Source organism: Mastigoproctus giganteus, chromosome 9 (genome assembly GCF_048544385.1).
Source record: "Mastigoproctus giganteus isolate SK-2022 chromosome 9, ASM4854438v1, whole genome shotgun sequence".
NCBI classification, from domain to species: domain Eukaryota; kingdom Metazoa; phylum Arthropoda; class Arachnida; order Uropygi; family Thelyphonidae; genus Mastigoproctus; species Mastigoproctus giganteus.
The window spans coordinates 227,120,316-227,138,622 of record NC_143583.1 but is presented as its reverse complement, the minus strand read 5'-3'; the positions used below and the strand labels follow the sequence as shown (position 1 = coordinate 227,138,622).

General features: G+C 38.9%; 1 protein-coding gene across 1 annotated transcript in view; it reads left to right on the top strand.

The window, feature by feature from the left end:
- LOC150081150 (uncharacterized) overlaps positions 1-18,307 on the top strand; it is a 421,878-nt gene that overhangs the window by 98,390 nt on the left and 305,181 nt on the right. The window lies entirely within an intron of this gene.

Genomic DNA, 18,307 nt, shown 5'->3' with positions numbered 1-18,307 from the left:
AGGCTTAAGTTTTGCAAATTACAGAGTCTGGAGACTAGGCATCGGCGAGGTGATCTGACAGAGGTGTATAAGGCTTTGAACGGCTTGAGCATGCTCAGTGCCGATGGGATTCTTCCTCTTGCTCAGAATAATGACCTGAGAGGGCATAAATTCAAATTGAGGAAGGACGGGTGTCGGATAGATGTGCGGAAATTTGCCTTTAGCCAGCGGGCAGTTGGTTTGTGGAATAGACTTCCATCACCTGTTGTTGAAGTTGATAGCCTAAACAAATTTAAGGCTCAGCTGGACAGGTATTTCGAACGAACGGAAGTGTGAAATGGGAGTAGTGGTTGTGTTTTTTTTTTTTTTTTTTGGCTGATGCTGAATAAGCTTGCTTTCTTGCATCATATGCCTCTGCTAATGCTAAATGAAAGAGGTGAAAGACTTTTGGAATTTGCAGAATCTGGAGGAATGTCAGTAATGAACACTTTTTTCAAGAAAAGGGTGAACAGAAAGTGAACATGGAAGAGTCCAAATAAATTAACAACTAATGAAATTGACTTCATCATCACTAACAGATGTATTGTGAATGATGTTACCACCCTGAACAAGGTAAATGTTATAAGTGGACACAAAATGGTAAGATGCACACATGAAAAGAATGGAAAAAACTTGACTCGAGTAAATAATACAAAGGTCTTTGAGATAACAGAAGAGGAGAAAAAGCAGTATGTAATGGAACTTAGGAACAACTTTGAGCTTCTGCACACTGTTTAGGACCAAGATATCGACGAGGAATACTACAACTTTCTGAAAGTGATAAAGCCCAAGAAACCTTATGGGTAAAAAGAAATCCAAAGAAGAAAAAATTATTATTATTATTATTATTATTAATAGTCATATTGTGCAAGAAGTCTGAGGCTTATGCTGCACCAGCCAAAAAAATTTGAGTTACCCTGTGAGAGAGAGAGAGAGAGAGAGACAGAAAACAACAGTCAGAAGTAGAAGGGAATCACCAAGAGAAGAATGATGATATCCAGCTCAGGACCCTGGGTGTGCCAAGTCCATACTCAAAAGATATAAGTCCCTGTAGGCTGTATAATTGGAGTCTTTTCTTGTACAGTTATCCTTTTGCCAACTCACCATTCAAGTTTCTCTTCTTTGGCCCCCCCCCTTAAGCTCAAAGTCTTTTTTTCAGATGAGGTCTCGATACTTGAACACAATATTCAAAATGTGGTCTTACAAGTACCTTATACAGTGGAATTATGACTTGCCTACCTCTACAGGATAATGTTCGATAAATCATTGATAGGACACAGTGGTATTTCCTCGTTGCCTCTTTACACTGTTCAGAAAAATTCATATCTGCCTGTATCATAACTCCCAGATCTCTTTTTTCCTCTATTATTTTTAATTCAACTCCAAGTGTATAATTTATTTTGGGGCTATTCTTCCCCAAATGTAAGACCTTGCATTTTGCTGCATTAAAACTTAGCTGCCACTTCTCTGACCAACCCTGAAGCCTGTTCAAGTCACCCTGAAGGAGTGCTGCTTTACATTGATCATTAACGACTCAACCAATCTTTATATCGTCTGCAAATTTCAACATCATGCCTCCTCTCCCTTTGTTCACGTCATTTATGAAAATGAGAAACAACAGTAGTCCAAGATCCTTCAGGGACTCATTCCTAATGTTACACCAATGTAAAGAATATACATTAATCACAACCCACTGCTTTCTGACCTGCAGCCACCCAGCAATCTATCTTAGAATCTTACCAGTAATCCAAACCTGTTCAAGCTTATACAGCAACCTCTCATGAGGGACTAAGTCAAATGCTTTGCTAAAATCCAAATAAACTATGTTGAAATTGTTCCCTAAATCCAGCTCATGAGTAACTGTGTCAAAATAGACAACTAAGTTAGTTAAACATGATTTTCCCTTAACAAAATCCATGTTGTGTGCCCTTCAGAATGCCATATCTATCTAAATGTCACTGGACTGCATTCTTAATATTTGCCTCTAAGATTTTTCCTATCACTGAAGTCAGACTAACCAGTCTGTAGTTACAAACTTCACTCTTAGAAATGCTTTTATGTATTGGCAATACACTGGCACTTCTCCAATCCAATGGAATCTCCCCAAAGTCCAAAGATGACCTCATAATTAACCTGAATGGTTCAATACACTCCCAGATGGTCTCCCTCAAAACTACTGGGTATATACCATAAACTCTGGGAGCGTTGCTTCCCTTTATGCTAAAACGTTTATCTAATCAACAATCATCTGTATTTACATCACTAATTTCATATGGCTCAGCCTCACTCACACAGCCTCTTCTCAGCCAGCATAAAGGATCTTCCATCAATAAAGACAAATGCAAAGTACCTGTTCAAATCATCAGCTACATCAGCTAGATTATCTAAGACTTTCCTCATACCCAGTGCACAAGAGTCCAATCTGATTTTCTTTTTTTCCTTGTATTCATATACATGAAAAATTCCTTGTCCTCATTCTTTGCTCACGTAGCCAATGCTTTCTCATACACAGCCTTGGTCTCCCTGACATTTGCTATTACAGATCAACTTGTAACTGTTGTAGGCTTCAGTTCTTTTCATCATTAGCATTAGTAGAGGCATTTGATGCAAGAAAGCAAGCTTACACAGCTTCAGCCAAAAAAAAAAAAAAAAAAAAAAAAAACCACTTCCACTTCACCCCTCTGTTCGTTTGAAATACCTGTCTAGCTGAGCCTTAAATTTATTTAGGCTATCAACTTCCACGATAAGGGATGGAACAAGTCTGTTCCACCAACCAACCACCCACTGGCTAAAGGAAAATTTCCGCACGTCTATCCTACATCTGTCTTTCCTCAATTTGAATTTATGCCCTCTCAGGTGATTATTCTGAGCAAGAGGAAGAATGCCATCAGCATTGAGCTTACTCAAATCATTCAGAGCTTTATACTCCTCTATCAGATCACCTCGCTGGTGCCTAATCTCCAGACACTAATTTGCAAAACTTAAGCCTTTCTTCGTAAGAGCACCCCTTTGTTCATTCACTAATCTTGTTGCCCTTCTCTGTACTCGTTCCAGCAGCTCTACATCCTTCTTGAAAAGGCTTCCAGACCTGTATACAGTACTCTAGGTGTGGCCGGACCATTCTCTTATACAAGGGAATAATCACCTCCTTATCCCTGCTAGAAAAATTCCTATATATCATTGACAATACACCATGAGCTATTCTTGCAGCCCGTCTCCAATGCTCAGAGAACTTCATATCTGCCTGAAGTCCCCAAGTCCCTTTCATTCTCTACCACAGAGCTGATACGTTGCTCTGGGGTTGCTGTTTCCCATATGTAGTACTTTACATTTGTCAATGTTAAACTTTATTTGCTATCTCTCAGCCCATCTGCTCAACATTTCCAGATCCTGTTGCAACTGCATAGTGTCAGTAGTGTCCTTGACAACCCTGCCAACCTTCGTATCGTCTCCAAACTTGGACATTAATCTTGATATACCATCATCAATATCATTTATATATAGAGAAAACAATAATGGACCCAACACTGAACCCTGAGGGACTGCACTGATAACATTAGTCCACGATGAGCAGTGTCCATTGATTACCACTCTCTGTCTTCTCCCCCTCAACCATCCCTTTATCCATAGCAGCAATTTTCCTCCAATGGCCCACTGCTCCAATTTGAGCAGCAGTCTTCCATGTGCAACAGTATTAAAAGCCTTTCTAAGATCCAAGTATATAATATCAAAGTTATTCCCTGCATCCAGTTCTTTTGTGACTGCATCATAGTATCCAATCAAATTGGTCAGGCAAGACTTCTCCTTAACAAAACCATGCTGTGTCCGAGCTATAACTGAAGTTTTGTCTAGATGATCCTGCAGTGCTTCTTTAACCAGTGCCTCCATTAATTTTCCTGGAACACATGTTAAACTCACAGGTCTATAATTACTTGTGTCAGCCTTTGATCCTCCTTTGTGAATTGGGGTCACATTTGCACATCTCCAGTCTGTGGGTACCTCCCCTGAGTCCAAGGAAGCTCTCATAATTATGGCTAATGGTTTGCTTACTTCCTTTGCTGCCTCCTTTAATATAATTGGATAGATCCCATCCACATCCAGGTGCTGCCTTCCTTGTCTTTATCTTCAACAATTTCTCCTCCACTTTACTCCGAGTTATTACAAGATTCTCTAGCTTACTGCTAGAGTTGACTACACCTCTGGCATTCCCCTCACTGAATAACTCATCATGTGTGAATGTCGATGCAAAATATTCATTTAGTTTGGTAGCTACCTGAGCAGGATCATCAACAGTTGACCCATCGATATCAAGTGGACCAATCTGATTCATCCCCTTCCTCCTAGAGTTTACATAAGTAAAGAACTCTTTGCTGTTTTTCTTTGCATCCCTTGCAAAGATTTCTCGTAATCTGCCTTTGCCTGCCTAACCCCCTTTGTAACTTGGTTTCAGATCAATTTGTATCTATCATAGGCTTCTGTGTCACGTGTTAATTTGTATGTATCCCACACATTTTTCTTCTCCGCCATATGTCTCATTAGTTCATTTGACATCCATTTAGGCCTAAACCTTCAACAATATTTCTTAGTTGGTATGTAAAGCCTAGCAGCTTCCAAGATAAGTTCTTTGAATGCTTCCCATTTTGAATTTGCTGTTGGTAACATCATCAGTTGCTCCCACTGTATAGAATTTAAATACTGTCTCAGTCCATTGTAGTCAACTTTACGAAAGCAATAACCCTTCCCTTTACCCCTAATGGTAGTTACCTCTTTGAGTAAATCCCACTTCAGCACACTGTGATCACTGCCACCTAGTGGTTTATTTATCTGCAGATTCACCTCTGGATGAATTCTTCATGCAAATATTCTTGCATGAAGAATCACTACTGATAATCAAATCAAGAGTATTACTCCCTCTAGTTGCCTCCCGAGCATGCTGATGTATAAAAGAATCATCCAATAAATTCACAAAAGCCTTGCTAGTGTGTGAGTGAACAGCCCCCAAATTCCAGTCAATATCTGGGAAATTAAAATCCCCCATTATAAGACTCTCTGATTTACTGACCCACTCTATTTCCCTGTACAGTTTCTTATTATACTCATCAGAGTCATTAGGCCTACAGCACACTCCTACTCTCAATTTTGATCTCCCAATGCTTATGTCACACCAAACTGACTCGACACTGCACTGTCGAGCGATGTCGACTAGCTTCATTTCCTTGGATTTTATGTGTTTCTTAATTAATAGCATAACACCTCCTCCCTTCCTGTCCTCTCTGTAGACGTTGTACTCCCCAAATTCCAGTTCTGCATTCCTTATATCTGTGTGACACCACGTCTCTGATATCCCAACAATATCTGCCTTTGATGTTTTGAGCAATACCTCAAATTCATCAAATTTATTTACTAAACTCCTAGCATTGGTGTACATGCAAGTATACATGCACCTGTTTTTATTCTTAGCTACCCTAACACAACCCATCTGTTTACTTGTACCGCAATGACTCCCAGGAGTCTCTGAAATATCCTGCATCTTGTTTTTCAGGCTTCTGTTCATTCCAATAGAAGCAGTGCAAGAATCTCTTTCACCTCTGCCAGTGACTACTGTTAATCTATTAGTCTTTGTCTCCCCCCAAGCTAGCAGTTTCCGACCCACCTAACACTGCCTCGATAGCATCAGCAAATATTCTTGCACCCTTTCTATTTAAGTGTATCCCATCCCTGTAGAAGCAGTCTCTCTTGTTAACAAGTACAATTAGTCAAGAAACACTTGTCATGATGAACCAAAGATGACAAATGAAGAGCAAGATAAATACTGACCAGGACAAAATTGAGTTTACCAAGTTATGCAAAGCATAACTCGGTAAACTCAGAGAGGACATAAGAAGATTTAATACAAGAAAAGTAAACAAGCATTAAGGGAAAACAAAGAACTTAAATCAGCAGCTATGAGCAGTAATACAGAAAGATAAATGATACTGAACCTACCTGAAGAATATAGATGGCATACTTATAAATAACAATGGTGTTATTTATAAGTACGTGTTATTTATAAGTACATTTATAAGTACATAATAATGATGGATCACAGATTAGTAACACATACAATATACTCAATATTCTTCCTGATGAGGTTGAACATGCATTGAAGAAAATGAAGTATCAAAGCCCTAGGGGAAGATTAGCATTAGCATTAGCAGAGGCATATGATGCAAGAAAGCAAGCTTATTCAGCATCAGCCAAAAAAAAACAAAAAAAAAAAAAAAAAAACCCACTCCCATTTCACCCCTCCGTTCGTTCGAAATACCTGTCCAGTTGAGCTTTAAATTTGTTATGGAAGTCGGTTCCACCAACCAACCACCCGCTGGCCAAAGGCAAATTTCCGCACATCTATCCGACATCCGTCCTTCCTCAATTTGAATTTATGCCCTCTGAGGTGATTATTCTGAGAAAGATGAAGAATCCCATTGGCATTGAGCATGCTCAAACCATTCAAAGCCTTATACACCTCTATCAGATCACCTCGCCGGTGCCTAGTCTCCAGACTCTGTAATTTGCAAAACTTAAGATGAAGTTACTATAGAGTTGTTAAAATTGGGAGGAAGAGACATGACACAGAACCTGGCAAGACTCACAAAATGCATTAGAAAAGGCATGATTCCAAAACTATAATTGCATTATTCCACGCTCAAGGAATGGAATTATGGAATTATAGTTTTGCTGTCTAAGAAAAGAGATAAATCAGAAATTGGAAATTATAGACCAATTAGCTTGTTATCCCACATCTACAAGTTGTTCACAAGGGTCTTTACTAACACATTAGAAAGAATACTTGATGAGAATCAACTGAAAGAGCAAGCTGGCTTTAGGACAGGATTCTCAACTATGGATCACTTTCACATAATATCACAGCTAATGGATAAAGCAAATGAATATAAAGCACCGTTATGCCTGGCATTTGTGGATTATGAAATGGCATTTGACTCCATACAGCATAAGGCAATGTTTCGGGCACTGGAAAGACAAGGCATAGATACCCCATATATTACGATTTTGAAAAAAATATATGAGAGCGCTATCTCCTTTGTCAAGAAGCTAGACAAAGACAGTAGAAAATTTAAAATCAAGAAAGGAGTTCGACAAGGAGACACAATATCTTCAAAATTGTTTACTGCTGCCCTTGAGGAAGTTTTCAGAAGATTAGACTGGTCACAGAATGGAGTCAATGTGAATGGAGAGTATCAAACCATTTACAATTTGCAGATGACATTGTCATCATAAGCCACGATACCAAAGAATTAGGAGAAAATCTTAATCAGTTATGCAGAGTTAGTAAGGATTTCGTACTAAAGATGAATATAGCTAAAACAAAAGTAATGATGAACAAATATGCCACAGAAAGGGATATAATCATTGAAGGAGCAGTAATTGAAAAGGTGGAGTCATATACTTATCTGGAACAAGTCATTAGCTGTAATAATGATAAATGGCTGGAAATCAAAAGAAGAATAAATTTTGGATGGATAGCATTTAGGAAATACAGTCACATGCTGAGGAGCAATATCCCAATTTGTCTGAAACGTAAAATAATGAACCACTATATACTCCCCACCATGACGTATGGAAGTGAAACTTGAGAACTCACCAAGAGAATGGAAGAGAAGCTGAGAACTACACAGCGAAGAATGGAACGAATTATATTGGGAATCAGACTGTTAGATAAGAAGAGAAACACATGGATTAGGCAGCAAACTCAAGTAAAGGACATTCTTATCAAAACTAAAGAACTAAAATGGTCTTGGGCAGGACACATAGCTCGAAGTCATGATGACAGATAATAATAATAATAATAATATAATAATTTATTTATCCCTATTTTATGTTACACTTTTTTGACTTCAAATAGCATCACTACTTATAACATCATTCTGAACATTTTTACAATTAAATGAGGAGAGAAAAGAAAAATGATGAGATGTCTGCACAGAAATTTACAAACTATTTGCCAACTGCTTCCTTTAACATTTGTACATTATTTCCATGTTGGTGTTTTTAAAATCCAGGTGTTGAGTGGAAGGTAATTTGAATCAGACATCCCTGGTGATGTGTTCAATTAGTAGTTTCTTGAATTCATTTAGTGAAGTGACATTTTTTATTTTTGCAGGAAGTTTGTTCCAGGTTTTAGCACCGCTGTATTTTATACTTTTCTCACTTATGGCTTTTCTGAAAAGCAGAATCTTCAGGTTGGCTTCATTTCTTAGATTGTATGATATTTCTTCTTCGTCTGTGGTAATGAAAAAGGATCTGAAGAGAGGGAGAAAATCTGCTGTCTTCATAGCATTGTAAACAAGGATCGCCTTGGCTTTTTGCAATAGCTGGTAGATGCTTAGGAGTCTCATTTCCTTGTATCTCGAACTAACCGATGCGTTCCAGGTAAGGCCCAAAATTGAATGAACGCATCGATTGAGAATGGAGTTGATTCTCACCAGGTTTTCTTGGCTGGTGGTACCCAATGAAATGATTCCATAGGTGAGGTGCAGCTGAAATAAAGAAAGGAATACTTGTCTGAGAAGAGAAGGAGACTGGAATACTCGCCAGGCAGAGGCCCTGGCGAGTATTCCCGCTAGTGACGAAGTTTTCTTTCGTAGGGTTATCATTTGTTTTGCCAAACTTAGCTTATCATCCAGCTAGATTCCGTGAAACTTGGTTTTATTCACCCTTTCAAGTTGTTTTTCTTTGTATGTTATGTCTAAATCAATATTTAGTGGTTTGTTTTTTGTTCTAAACACCATGTATTTTGATTTTTCTGGATTCAGTATAAGCTGATTCTTTTGAAGCCAATTATGCATCACAGAAAGCAAGGCAGAGATTTTGAGTTGAAGCTCATTAGGGTCTTTATCTGTGATTAGGATGAAAATATCATCGGCATATGCTACTAGGTTATTTGTTATGTTTGTTATTTGGTTTTCAGGAGCATTAGCAACTAAGGCCATATTGCTCTGGGAATATGCGGTGGTCATTCCCTGACCTTTCCACATCCTCTGTATTTGGTGGTGACGGGCTCGAACCCCGGTCTAATCAAGAAGCATGTGCTACGCACTACTGCTCCTTCCCACCTGGCTATGATGGCGCCGACACTACTAAATGGGAAGATGGAAGAAGAGAGAGAAATTCATCGATGTAAAGAACAAATAGGATAGGTCCAAGAAATGAGCCTTGAGGTACTCCCCTGGAGAAATAACAGATGTCAGAGTATGATTGATTTGTTCTTATGACAAACAGCCGATCGGTAAGGTAGTCTTCAAGGAGAAGGTTAATTTTCCCTCTCAAGCCAAGGTTATTGAGTTTGTTAAGTAGAATAGTATGGTTTATGCAATCAAAAGCTTTAGATAAGTCAAGAAACAGTGCTATAGCATAGTGACCCTTTTCAAGACTATCAATGATCCTTGAGCAGAAGTCAACAATTGCAAGATCAGAGGATCTTTTAGAGCGATAAGCATACTGTTGTTGATGGATGAGCTGATTTTCTTCAAGAAAACCCATGAGTCTGCTATTAAGAATTTTTTCGAATAATTTTGCAAAAACTGAGAGTAGAGCTATTGGGCAAAAGTTGTTGATGGAGTTACAACAGTTTCCCTTTGGAACAGGGGTGATTATTGCTTTTTTGAATTGAGAAGGAAATCTACTAGATTGAAAAGAGAGATTGAATATATACTTCAGTGGCATAAGAATTGAACTAAGGACCTTTTTCAGCAGAGATGGAGATATTTCATCAAAGCCAGGGGCTCCCTTTTCTTTCAATTGATTCCCTGCTTCTAAAATCCCTTGACTGGAGAGAGGAATGAGAAAAAAAGAGTTTCTTATTGACAGAATCGTACTTGGCAGATTCTCTCATTTCATTGTCTCTGGAATCAAGTTTGCTTTGAAAGAGGTTATTCACACTTGAATTAAAGTGGTTACAGAAGGCAGTAGCTTTTAGCTCGTCATCTGAAATGAGTACCTCCTTTTCAACTACATCTCCAATGTAGCTTCATGATTTCAGTTTCCTTCCCGGCAATAGTTTGTTCAAAACTGTCCATTTTTTCTTGCTTGTTATGATACCTTTAAGTTGAGAACTATAGTATTTTCTTTTGTCTGACCGAATGCAGTCAGTGACTTTGTTTCTGTACATTGTGTATTTAATTTTATCTGCCTCGATTCTTGTTGTTCTTGCAATTCTTGCAAGGTTGTCTCTTTTCTTTAACATATTACAAATCTTGTTTGAGATGAAGGGGCATATTTTCCCTCTTGGCCTGGTGGCCTTTTTATTCCCTGGTCTCCTGATATATGACACGTATATTTCATAGCTATTTAGGATATGTTTAAAAAAGTAGTTAGTTGCAATTTCATGATCCCTTGTGGCAAGCACTCCACTCACGTTGACTGCTGCAGGTCATGACAAAGCTGATTGAGAGAGTCTGGAGTGACAGATTTGAAAGTGTGCATGATTTCTGCGTCGTTTATTTTATTTTCAATTACCATTAAGATGGAACGATGATCGAAATATTTGTATCAAGTTTTGCATACGTGAGAGAGCATTCCCCAATTGCGAAGTCAAGAAGGGAATTGTGGGACTCTCCCATTCTAGTCAGGATATCTTCATCAGTAAGAACAGAGAAACCATTTGAAGATATCTAGGAGGTCTTGCACCAGAGAGGAAGAGCTTTGAAGAATGTTAATATTAAAGTCACCAATCAGTAGAAGGCTTAGGGGATTTGCTTGTGAAATGAGATAGTGTTGTCAAGAGTTACAAGGAAGCTGTTAACTGAAGCTGAGGGAGGTCGGTACAGACACCTGATCACCAAAGAGGCAATGTGGATAAAAGTGAGTTCACAAGCTAGATCAGGCAGATTTGAGATAGGAAAGGCAGAGCATCACGGATGACTATGAACATAAATAGCAACTCCACCACCTTTTGAATCACCTCTGCAGCTTTGAAAAAGAAAGTAGTCTGGAATTTGGATTGAAACCCGAGCAGAGAACCAGGTCTCAGTAAAAACCATCAGGTCTGGATGCAGATTCCATGATTTCAGTTGAGCGAGGATTTCATCATTATGTTTTACAAGACTGTGTGTGTTCATATAAAATACAGTAATTGCGTCTTTTGATGCAGCAGTAAGGCATAAGTTGTTTGGCTTAATTGTTGGCAAATGAGAGGGTAGAAAGATTTTTTCACAAGAGTTAGTGTCATTCAAATTCTGGTAGGCTGAAGAGACAGATGAATCATTTGTAGACGTTATTTCCTGTAGAGATTCCTGAATATCTGAAAAACGCATGGATTGTCATTCATGCTCACTTGTTTCGATAGCTAAGTCACTAGCTGGTAACTTAGGGCTAGGGACAGGGGGTCGTCTGTAGAAAGACCGAATGATAGTTCCCACAGGCCAACAGTAGTCCTTCAGTAATTCATCAAAGTCGGTTTGCTGGCATTGAATGTAGAAAGAGCTGTATGGCTCATGTTTAGAAATCATTTTTATTGCCTTTGTTTCTATCTGCAGCTGCGTTCTGATGTGCTGCTCTACTTCTCTATGGCAGAGTTGGGGTTCGAGTCTCGAGACAAAAATACCCTTGGTCGAACTTTTGGTTCTGGGGATTGCTCTGATTGTAGAGTTGGTAGCTGTTCCCACAACAGGAGGAGGATGTTGACATGTGCCTGTGTGATTAGAGGCAAATAGATTCCACTGTCTTTCGATGAGATCTGTCCGCTGCCTAGAGGAAATGACATCTTCTAGGAGTGGATTTGCAGTTTGATTGACGTCCTTAGATGTTTTCCGAGACTGACTGGGGATAGGAGCATATACTGGAGGGTATGGAGGTTGCTTTATAATAGATGCATAAGTGGCTTCTGCAAAAGGACCAGGGGTTGGCTGGAAAGTGCAATTTTCCATGGGTTTCGTCCAATTGTATGTAGGACTTAATGACCTGCTGGAGTTTTGAATAAGATCTGTCAAATCCAAAAGTTTCTTTAGTAAAATATAATTAAATTCACACAATTGCACGTTTTCCAATCTGATTTTTTTAGTTTCATCAAGAACAGAGACCATCATGGATTTGTGAGTGTCCAAGATTTGAAAATTGAGTTTTGTGGTCAGCTCATTTGGATTTTCATCTTGTGAAACATCTTGGTTAAGGAGGTGAGAGAAGGAGCGATTTGTCTGCTCTGATGCCACGTCATGAGGTATGGCCTCGGGTTCCCCACTCTGCCGAGTATCCATTGATGATGAGGGACAGTTGAAACACTGAGGTTCATCGTCGGGAGGGCTTGAGGGATCATCTGGGCTGGAGCCTAAGTTATTTTCATGTTTCGACTGCTTTTTCTTAGATTGTTTGTGATTTATACAACAAGGGCCCTTCCACGAGTCTATCTCTGCCTGTGACATCTTTTTCCGGTTGACAGTTGACATATCTATGCATTTGATGCAGTACACAAGACCGCATTCAGCATTGCATTGAAGGAAGTCTTTGCATTTCTTTTTGCACAATTGGCAAATAATATGCACTTGCAGAGCCATTGTAATTAACAATAAGTACACAGAATTTCTTTTGAGATTAAAATATGAATATACAAAGTATGAGATATACAACACAGAATTATTGTTATCTGAAATAATTTTGTACTAAATGTATCTGTGAACTTTAGTTAAAATTCTTCAGAATTCAATTACAATTATTTCAAAGAGTGAATTTTAAAGATGTACTTAGCGGATTCCTAATTTAAGCAACAGGCATTCCTAACAACATTCCTAAATTTAAACAAAAGTTCTTGATTTTTTTCAAAACCTCTTCTTTCTTGATGGATGTGATGAACATAACTCGCTGAATCAGACAGTATAAAAATGTTGGAGTCCCTCAGGGCTTAGTGTTGGGTCCATTATTGTTTTCTGTATTTATAAATGATATTGATGATGGTATATCTAGCTTAATGTCCAAGTTTGCAGACGATACAAAGGTTGGCAGGGTTGTCAAGGACACTACTGACACTATGCTGCTGTAACAGGATCTGGAAAGGTTGAGCAGATGGGCTGAGAGGTGGCAAATGAAGTTTAACATTGACAAATGTAAAGTACTACACATGGGAAAAAGCAACCCCAGAGCAACATATCAACTCTGTGGTACTACACTGACAGTGGTAGAGAATGAAAAGGACTTGGGGGTGGTTGTGCAGGCGGATATGAAGTTCTCTGAGCAGTGCAGACGGGCTGCAAGAGTAGCTCATGGAGTATTGTCAATGATATACAGGAATTTTTCCAGCAGGGATAAGGAGGTGATTATTCCCTTGTATAAGGCAATGGTCAGGCCACACCTAGAGTACTGTATACAGGTCTGGAGGCCTTATTTCAAGAAGGATGTAGAGCTGCTGGAACGAGTACAGAGAAGGGCAACAAGATTAGTGAATGGAACAAAGGGGTGCTCTTACGAAGAAAGGCTTAAGTTTTGTAAATTACAGTGTCTGGAGACTAGGCACCAGTGAGGTGATCTGATAGAGGTGTATAAAGCCTTGAATGGTTTGAGCATGCTCAATGATGATGGGATTCTTCCTCTAGCTCAGAATAATCACCTTAGAGGGCATAAATTCAAATTGAGGAAAGACAGATGTAGGATAGACGTGCGGAAATTTGCCTTTAGCCAGCGGGTGGTTGGTTGGTGGAACAGACTTCCATCCCTTGTCGTGGAGGTTGATAGCCTAAATAAGTTTAAGGCTCAGCTGGACAGGTATTTTGAACGAACAGAGGGGTGAAGTGGAAGTGAGTTTTTTTTTTTTTTTTTGCTGATGCTGTATAAGCTTGCTTTCTTGCATCAAATGCCTGTACTAATGCTAATGTTGGAGCAGATTCATCAGAAACCATTATTTAGCTCACTTTTGCAGGATCACAAACACAGCACAATTACAACCATTCGTGCAAGCACACATGATGGACACAGATGGACCAAGAAAATAACAGAATGGTACACAAGAGGAGCCAGAAGAAAACCTGGAAGACAACGACGGAGATGGACAGATAAAATTCAAGAGTTCATAGGTAGTAAATGGATGTCCATTGCACAAAACAGAAGGAACTGGAAAGTTGCTGGAGAGGACTTCATCCAGCAGTGGATTGAAAATGGCTACTGATGATGAAGTCCCCGACTTACATAAGCCCGAGTTATGTAACTTCAGACTTACATTAATTTTTTTTTCACTCAAATTTTGTTTTTTTTTAGTATTGTAAAATTTAAAACAGTAAAAAAAAAGGAAAAAAAAAAAAGCTGCAGCATTCAATAACGACAAACGTGGCACATACAAATTGCACTAGTGAGATACAGAATAACAATCTTAAAAAATAGGAATAAAGAGAAGATTCTGAATATTATATTTTTTTATATGACTGAAATTTTCAGTGAAGGGAACACACATTGCACCATAATAACGTAAAAACCCACAGAATTCCAGTTATCGCAAATGCCATAAGATCGAGCTCTACTCCCCGTTAATAATAGATTGCATTAATAGAAAAGCCTAATAAACCAGAAATGACAAATTGTTTTTATTGTTTTATGGTAGTGATCTCCAGAAATGTGTGTTAATAAACTGTGAGCTCACATGTGGGGATATTAGTTTGATTCCTCCCTAACCATGTGAAGTTCATTACAGAAAATTTCATTTTGACCATTATCATGGTGCCGACTAAGAGAATAAGTGACAGCGGCTAGTAAATCTACCAAGAAAAGGAAAGCAATTGATTTGGATCAGAAAATTAAAATAATAAGGATGTATGAAAATGTGAAACATTAACAATTATTTTGTGTAATTTAGATTTGTCAACAGTGAACACAATAATGAAGTTAACTAAGGCTATGAAACCAAGGCTACAAAATACGGTACAGTCAGTTTTTACTGTACAATAACGTGTTTTTTTTTCCTTTTATCTTTTCTTATGTGACACTCTGGCTACTTCACCACTGGCCCCAGATAGTTTTTAATTGAATTAATTAAAAATATATAACTATTTTTCTATATGTATATATAATATTGACAAAAATAATCAGGTTAATGAATGACAAAGTAAGCAAGCAAAGTATTAAAACAAAATTATTAAATTGCGTCATGGATCCTGGGTACTACTAGTTACAGTAGAGAAATCTCAGCAACCATAATGAAATATAGACAAATGTTTATATTCAGTGTATCGGGAAGTAATGCTGACCTATCAGTTGTAATTACCATGGAAAAATTGAGAAACCTGTAAGGTAGTAGTAGTAGTAGTGGCACATGATGCAAGAAAGCAAGTGTAGGAGCTTATGCAGCATCAGCCAAAAAAAAAAAAAAAAAAATCACACCATTCCCTCCAAATACCTGTCCAGTTCCTCCTTAAATTTATTTAACCTATCAACTTCCACAACGACAGATGGAAGTTTGTTCCAGCAATTAACCACCAGCTGGCTAAAGGCAAATTTCCGCACACCTATTCTACCTCTGTCCTTTCTTAATTTGAACTTATGCCCCCGTAGGTTCGTAATCTGAACAAGTGGAAGGATCCCATCAGAATTCAGCGTGCTCAACCCATTCAAGGCCTTATAGACCTCAATAAGATCACCGCGCAGGTGCCTAGTCTCCAGCCAATGCAATTTGCAGAACTTAAGCCTCTCTTGGTAAGAGAATCCCTTCATTCCCCTCACCAATCGTGTTGCTCTTCTCTGTACACGCTCAAGCAAATCTACATCCTTCCTAAAATGAGGCCTCCAGACCTGTATGCAGTACTCAAGGCGTGGCCTGACCATTGCCTTATACAGAGGGACAATCACCTCCTTTTCCCTGCTAGCAAAATTCCTATATATCATTGACAAACCCCACGACCTGCCCTGGCAGCCTGTCTGCATTGCTCAGAGAACTTCATATCTGACTGCACAATTACTCCCAGGTCTTTTTCATTTTCTACCACCTTAAGTGTAGTACCACACAGTTGGTACGTTTCTCTGGGGTTACTTCTACAGTAATATGCAGTACTTTGCATTTGTCAAGGTAACTTCAGTTGCCACTTCTTAGCCCATCTGCCCAAATTATCTAGATCCTGTTGCAGTAGCACACTGCCATTACTGTCATTAACAACCCTGCCAACCTTTGTGTCATCTGCAAACTTCGACATTAAGCCTGATATACCTTCATCAATATCATTGATAAATACACAAAACAACAGTGGACCCAACACCGAACCCTGTGGGACTCCACTAATAACATTAGTCCACGAAGAGCAGCACCCATTGATTACCACCCTCTGTCTTCTCCCACTTAACCATCCTTTTATCCATTGTAGCAACTTACCCTTAATACCATTCTGCTCCAATTTGTACAGTAGTCTTCCATGCGCAACAGTGTCAAAAGCTTTCCTGAAATCCAAGTATATGATAACAAAATTATGTTTTGCATCCAGTTCCTTTGTGACCACATCATAATAACCAATCAAATTTGTCAGACAAGACTTTCCCTTAACAAACCCATGCTGTGTTTGAATTATTGCTGCAGTCTTGTCTAGATGATCCTGCAATGCATCTTTAACCAGTGACTCCATTATTTTACCCGGAACAGAAGTTAAACTAACTGGTCTGTAATTACCCGTGTCACCCTTCGATCCACCTTTGTGAATTGGGAACACATTTGCACATCTCCAGTCCGTGGGAACCTCCCCTGAGTCCAAGGATGCTCTCATAATTATGGCTAAGGGTTTGCTTAGTTGCTTTGCCGCCTCCTTTAAAATAACTGGATAGATCCCATCCACCCCAGGTGCCTTTCTTATGTTTAACTTCAACAATTTCTCCTCCACTTTGCTCTCAGTTATTACAAAATCATTAAGCACACTGCTACAATTTGATAACCTTCTTCCATTTTCAAACTGTAATAATTCCTCACGTGTGAATGTAGATGCAAAATACTCATTCAGTTTGTTTGCTATCTGAGCAGGATCATCAACAGTCGAACCATCGATGTCAAGTGGACCAATCATATTCATCCCCTTCCTTTTAGAGTTTATATAAGTAAAGAAATCCTTGCTGTTTTTCTTAGCATCTTTTGCCAAAGATTTCTCGTAATCCGCCTTCGCCTGCCGAACCTCCTTTGTGACCTGATTACAGACTAGCTTATATCTGCCACAGGCTTCTGCGTCACCTGATAATTTATATGCATCCCATGCATTTTTCTTCTCTGTCACGAGTCTCATTAGTTCATTTGATAACCATTTAGGCCTAAACCTTGAACGATATTTCTTAATCGGTATATAAAGTCTAGTAGCTTCCACGATTAATTCCTTGAATGCTTCCCACTTAGAATTTACTGTTGGTAACATCGTCAGTTGATCCCACTGTACAGAATTTAAAAACTGTCTGAGACCACTGTACTCCCCTTTACGGAAGCAAAAACCCTTTCCTTTACCCCTGACAGTAGTTACCTCTTTGAGTAAATCCCACTTCAGCACACTGTGATCACTGCCACCTAGTGGTTCCTTTATCTGCAAATTCTTAATACACGAATGATCACTGCTGATAACCTGATCAAGAGTGTTACTTTCTCTGGTTGCCTCTCGAACATGCTGCTGCAGAAAACAATCATCCAATAAATCCACAAAAGTCTGACTAGTGTGTGAGTGACCAACCCACAAGTTCCAGTCAATATCTGGGAAGTTAAAATCCCCCATTATAAGACATTCTGATTTACTGGCCCACTCTATTTCTCTTTACAATTGTTCATTGTACTCATTCAAGTCATTAGGCCTATAACACACTCCTACTCTTATTTTTCCTTTCGCAGTGCTTATCTCACACCAAACTGACTCAACAGAGCACTGTTCATCTATATTAACTGGGTGCACTTCCTTTGATTTTATGTTTTTCTTAATTAACAGCATAACACCCCCTCCCTTTCTGTCCTGTCTATCCTTTCTGTACACATTGTACTCCCCAAATTCCAGTTCTGCATTACTTATATCTTTGTGACACCACGTCTCTGCTATCCCAACAATATCCGCCTTTGATGTCTTGACCAACACTTCAAATTCATTAAATTTATTTACTATACTTCTAGCATTGGTATACATGCAAGCATACATGCTCCTATGCCTATTCCTTGTTACCCTAACACATCCCATATACCCAACTATTCCATGATGACTGCCATCCGTCCCTGAAACCCCCAACACCCCTCGCTCCAGGTCGCTTCTTATTCTAATAGAAGTTGTACAAGAATCACCTTCACCTCTGCCTGCGGTTACTGTTAAACTATTAG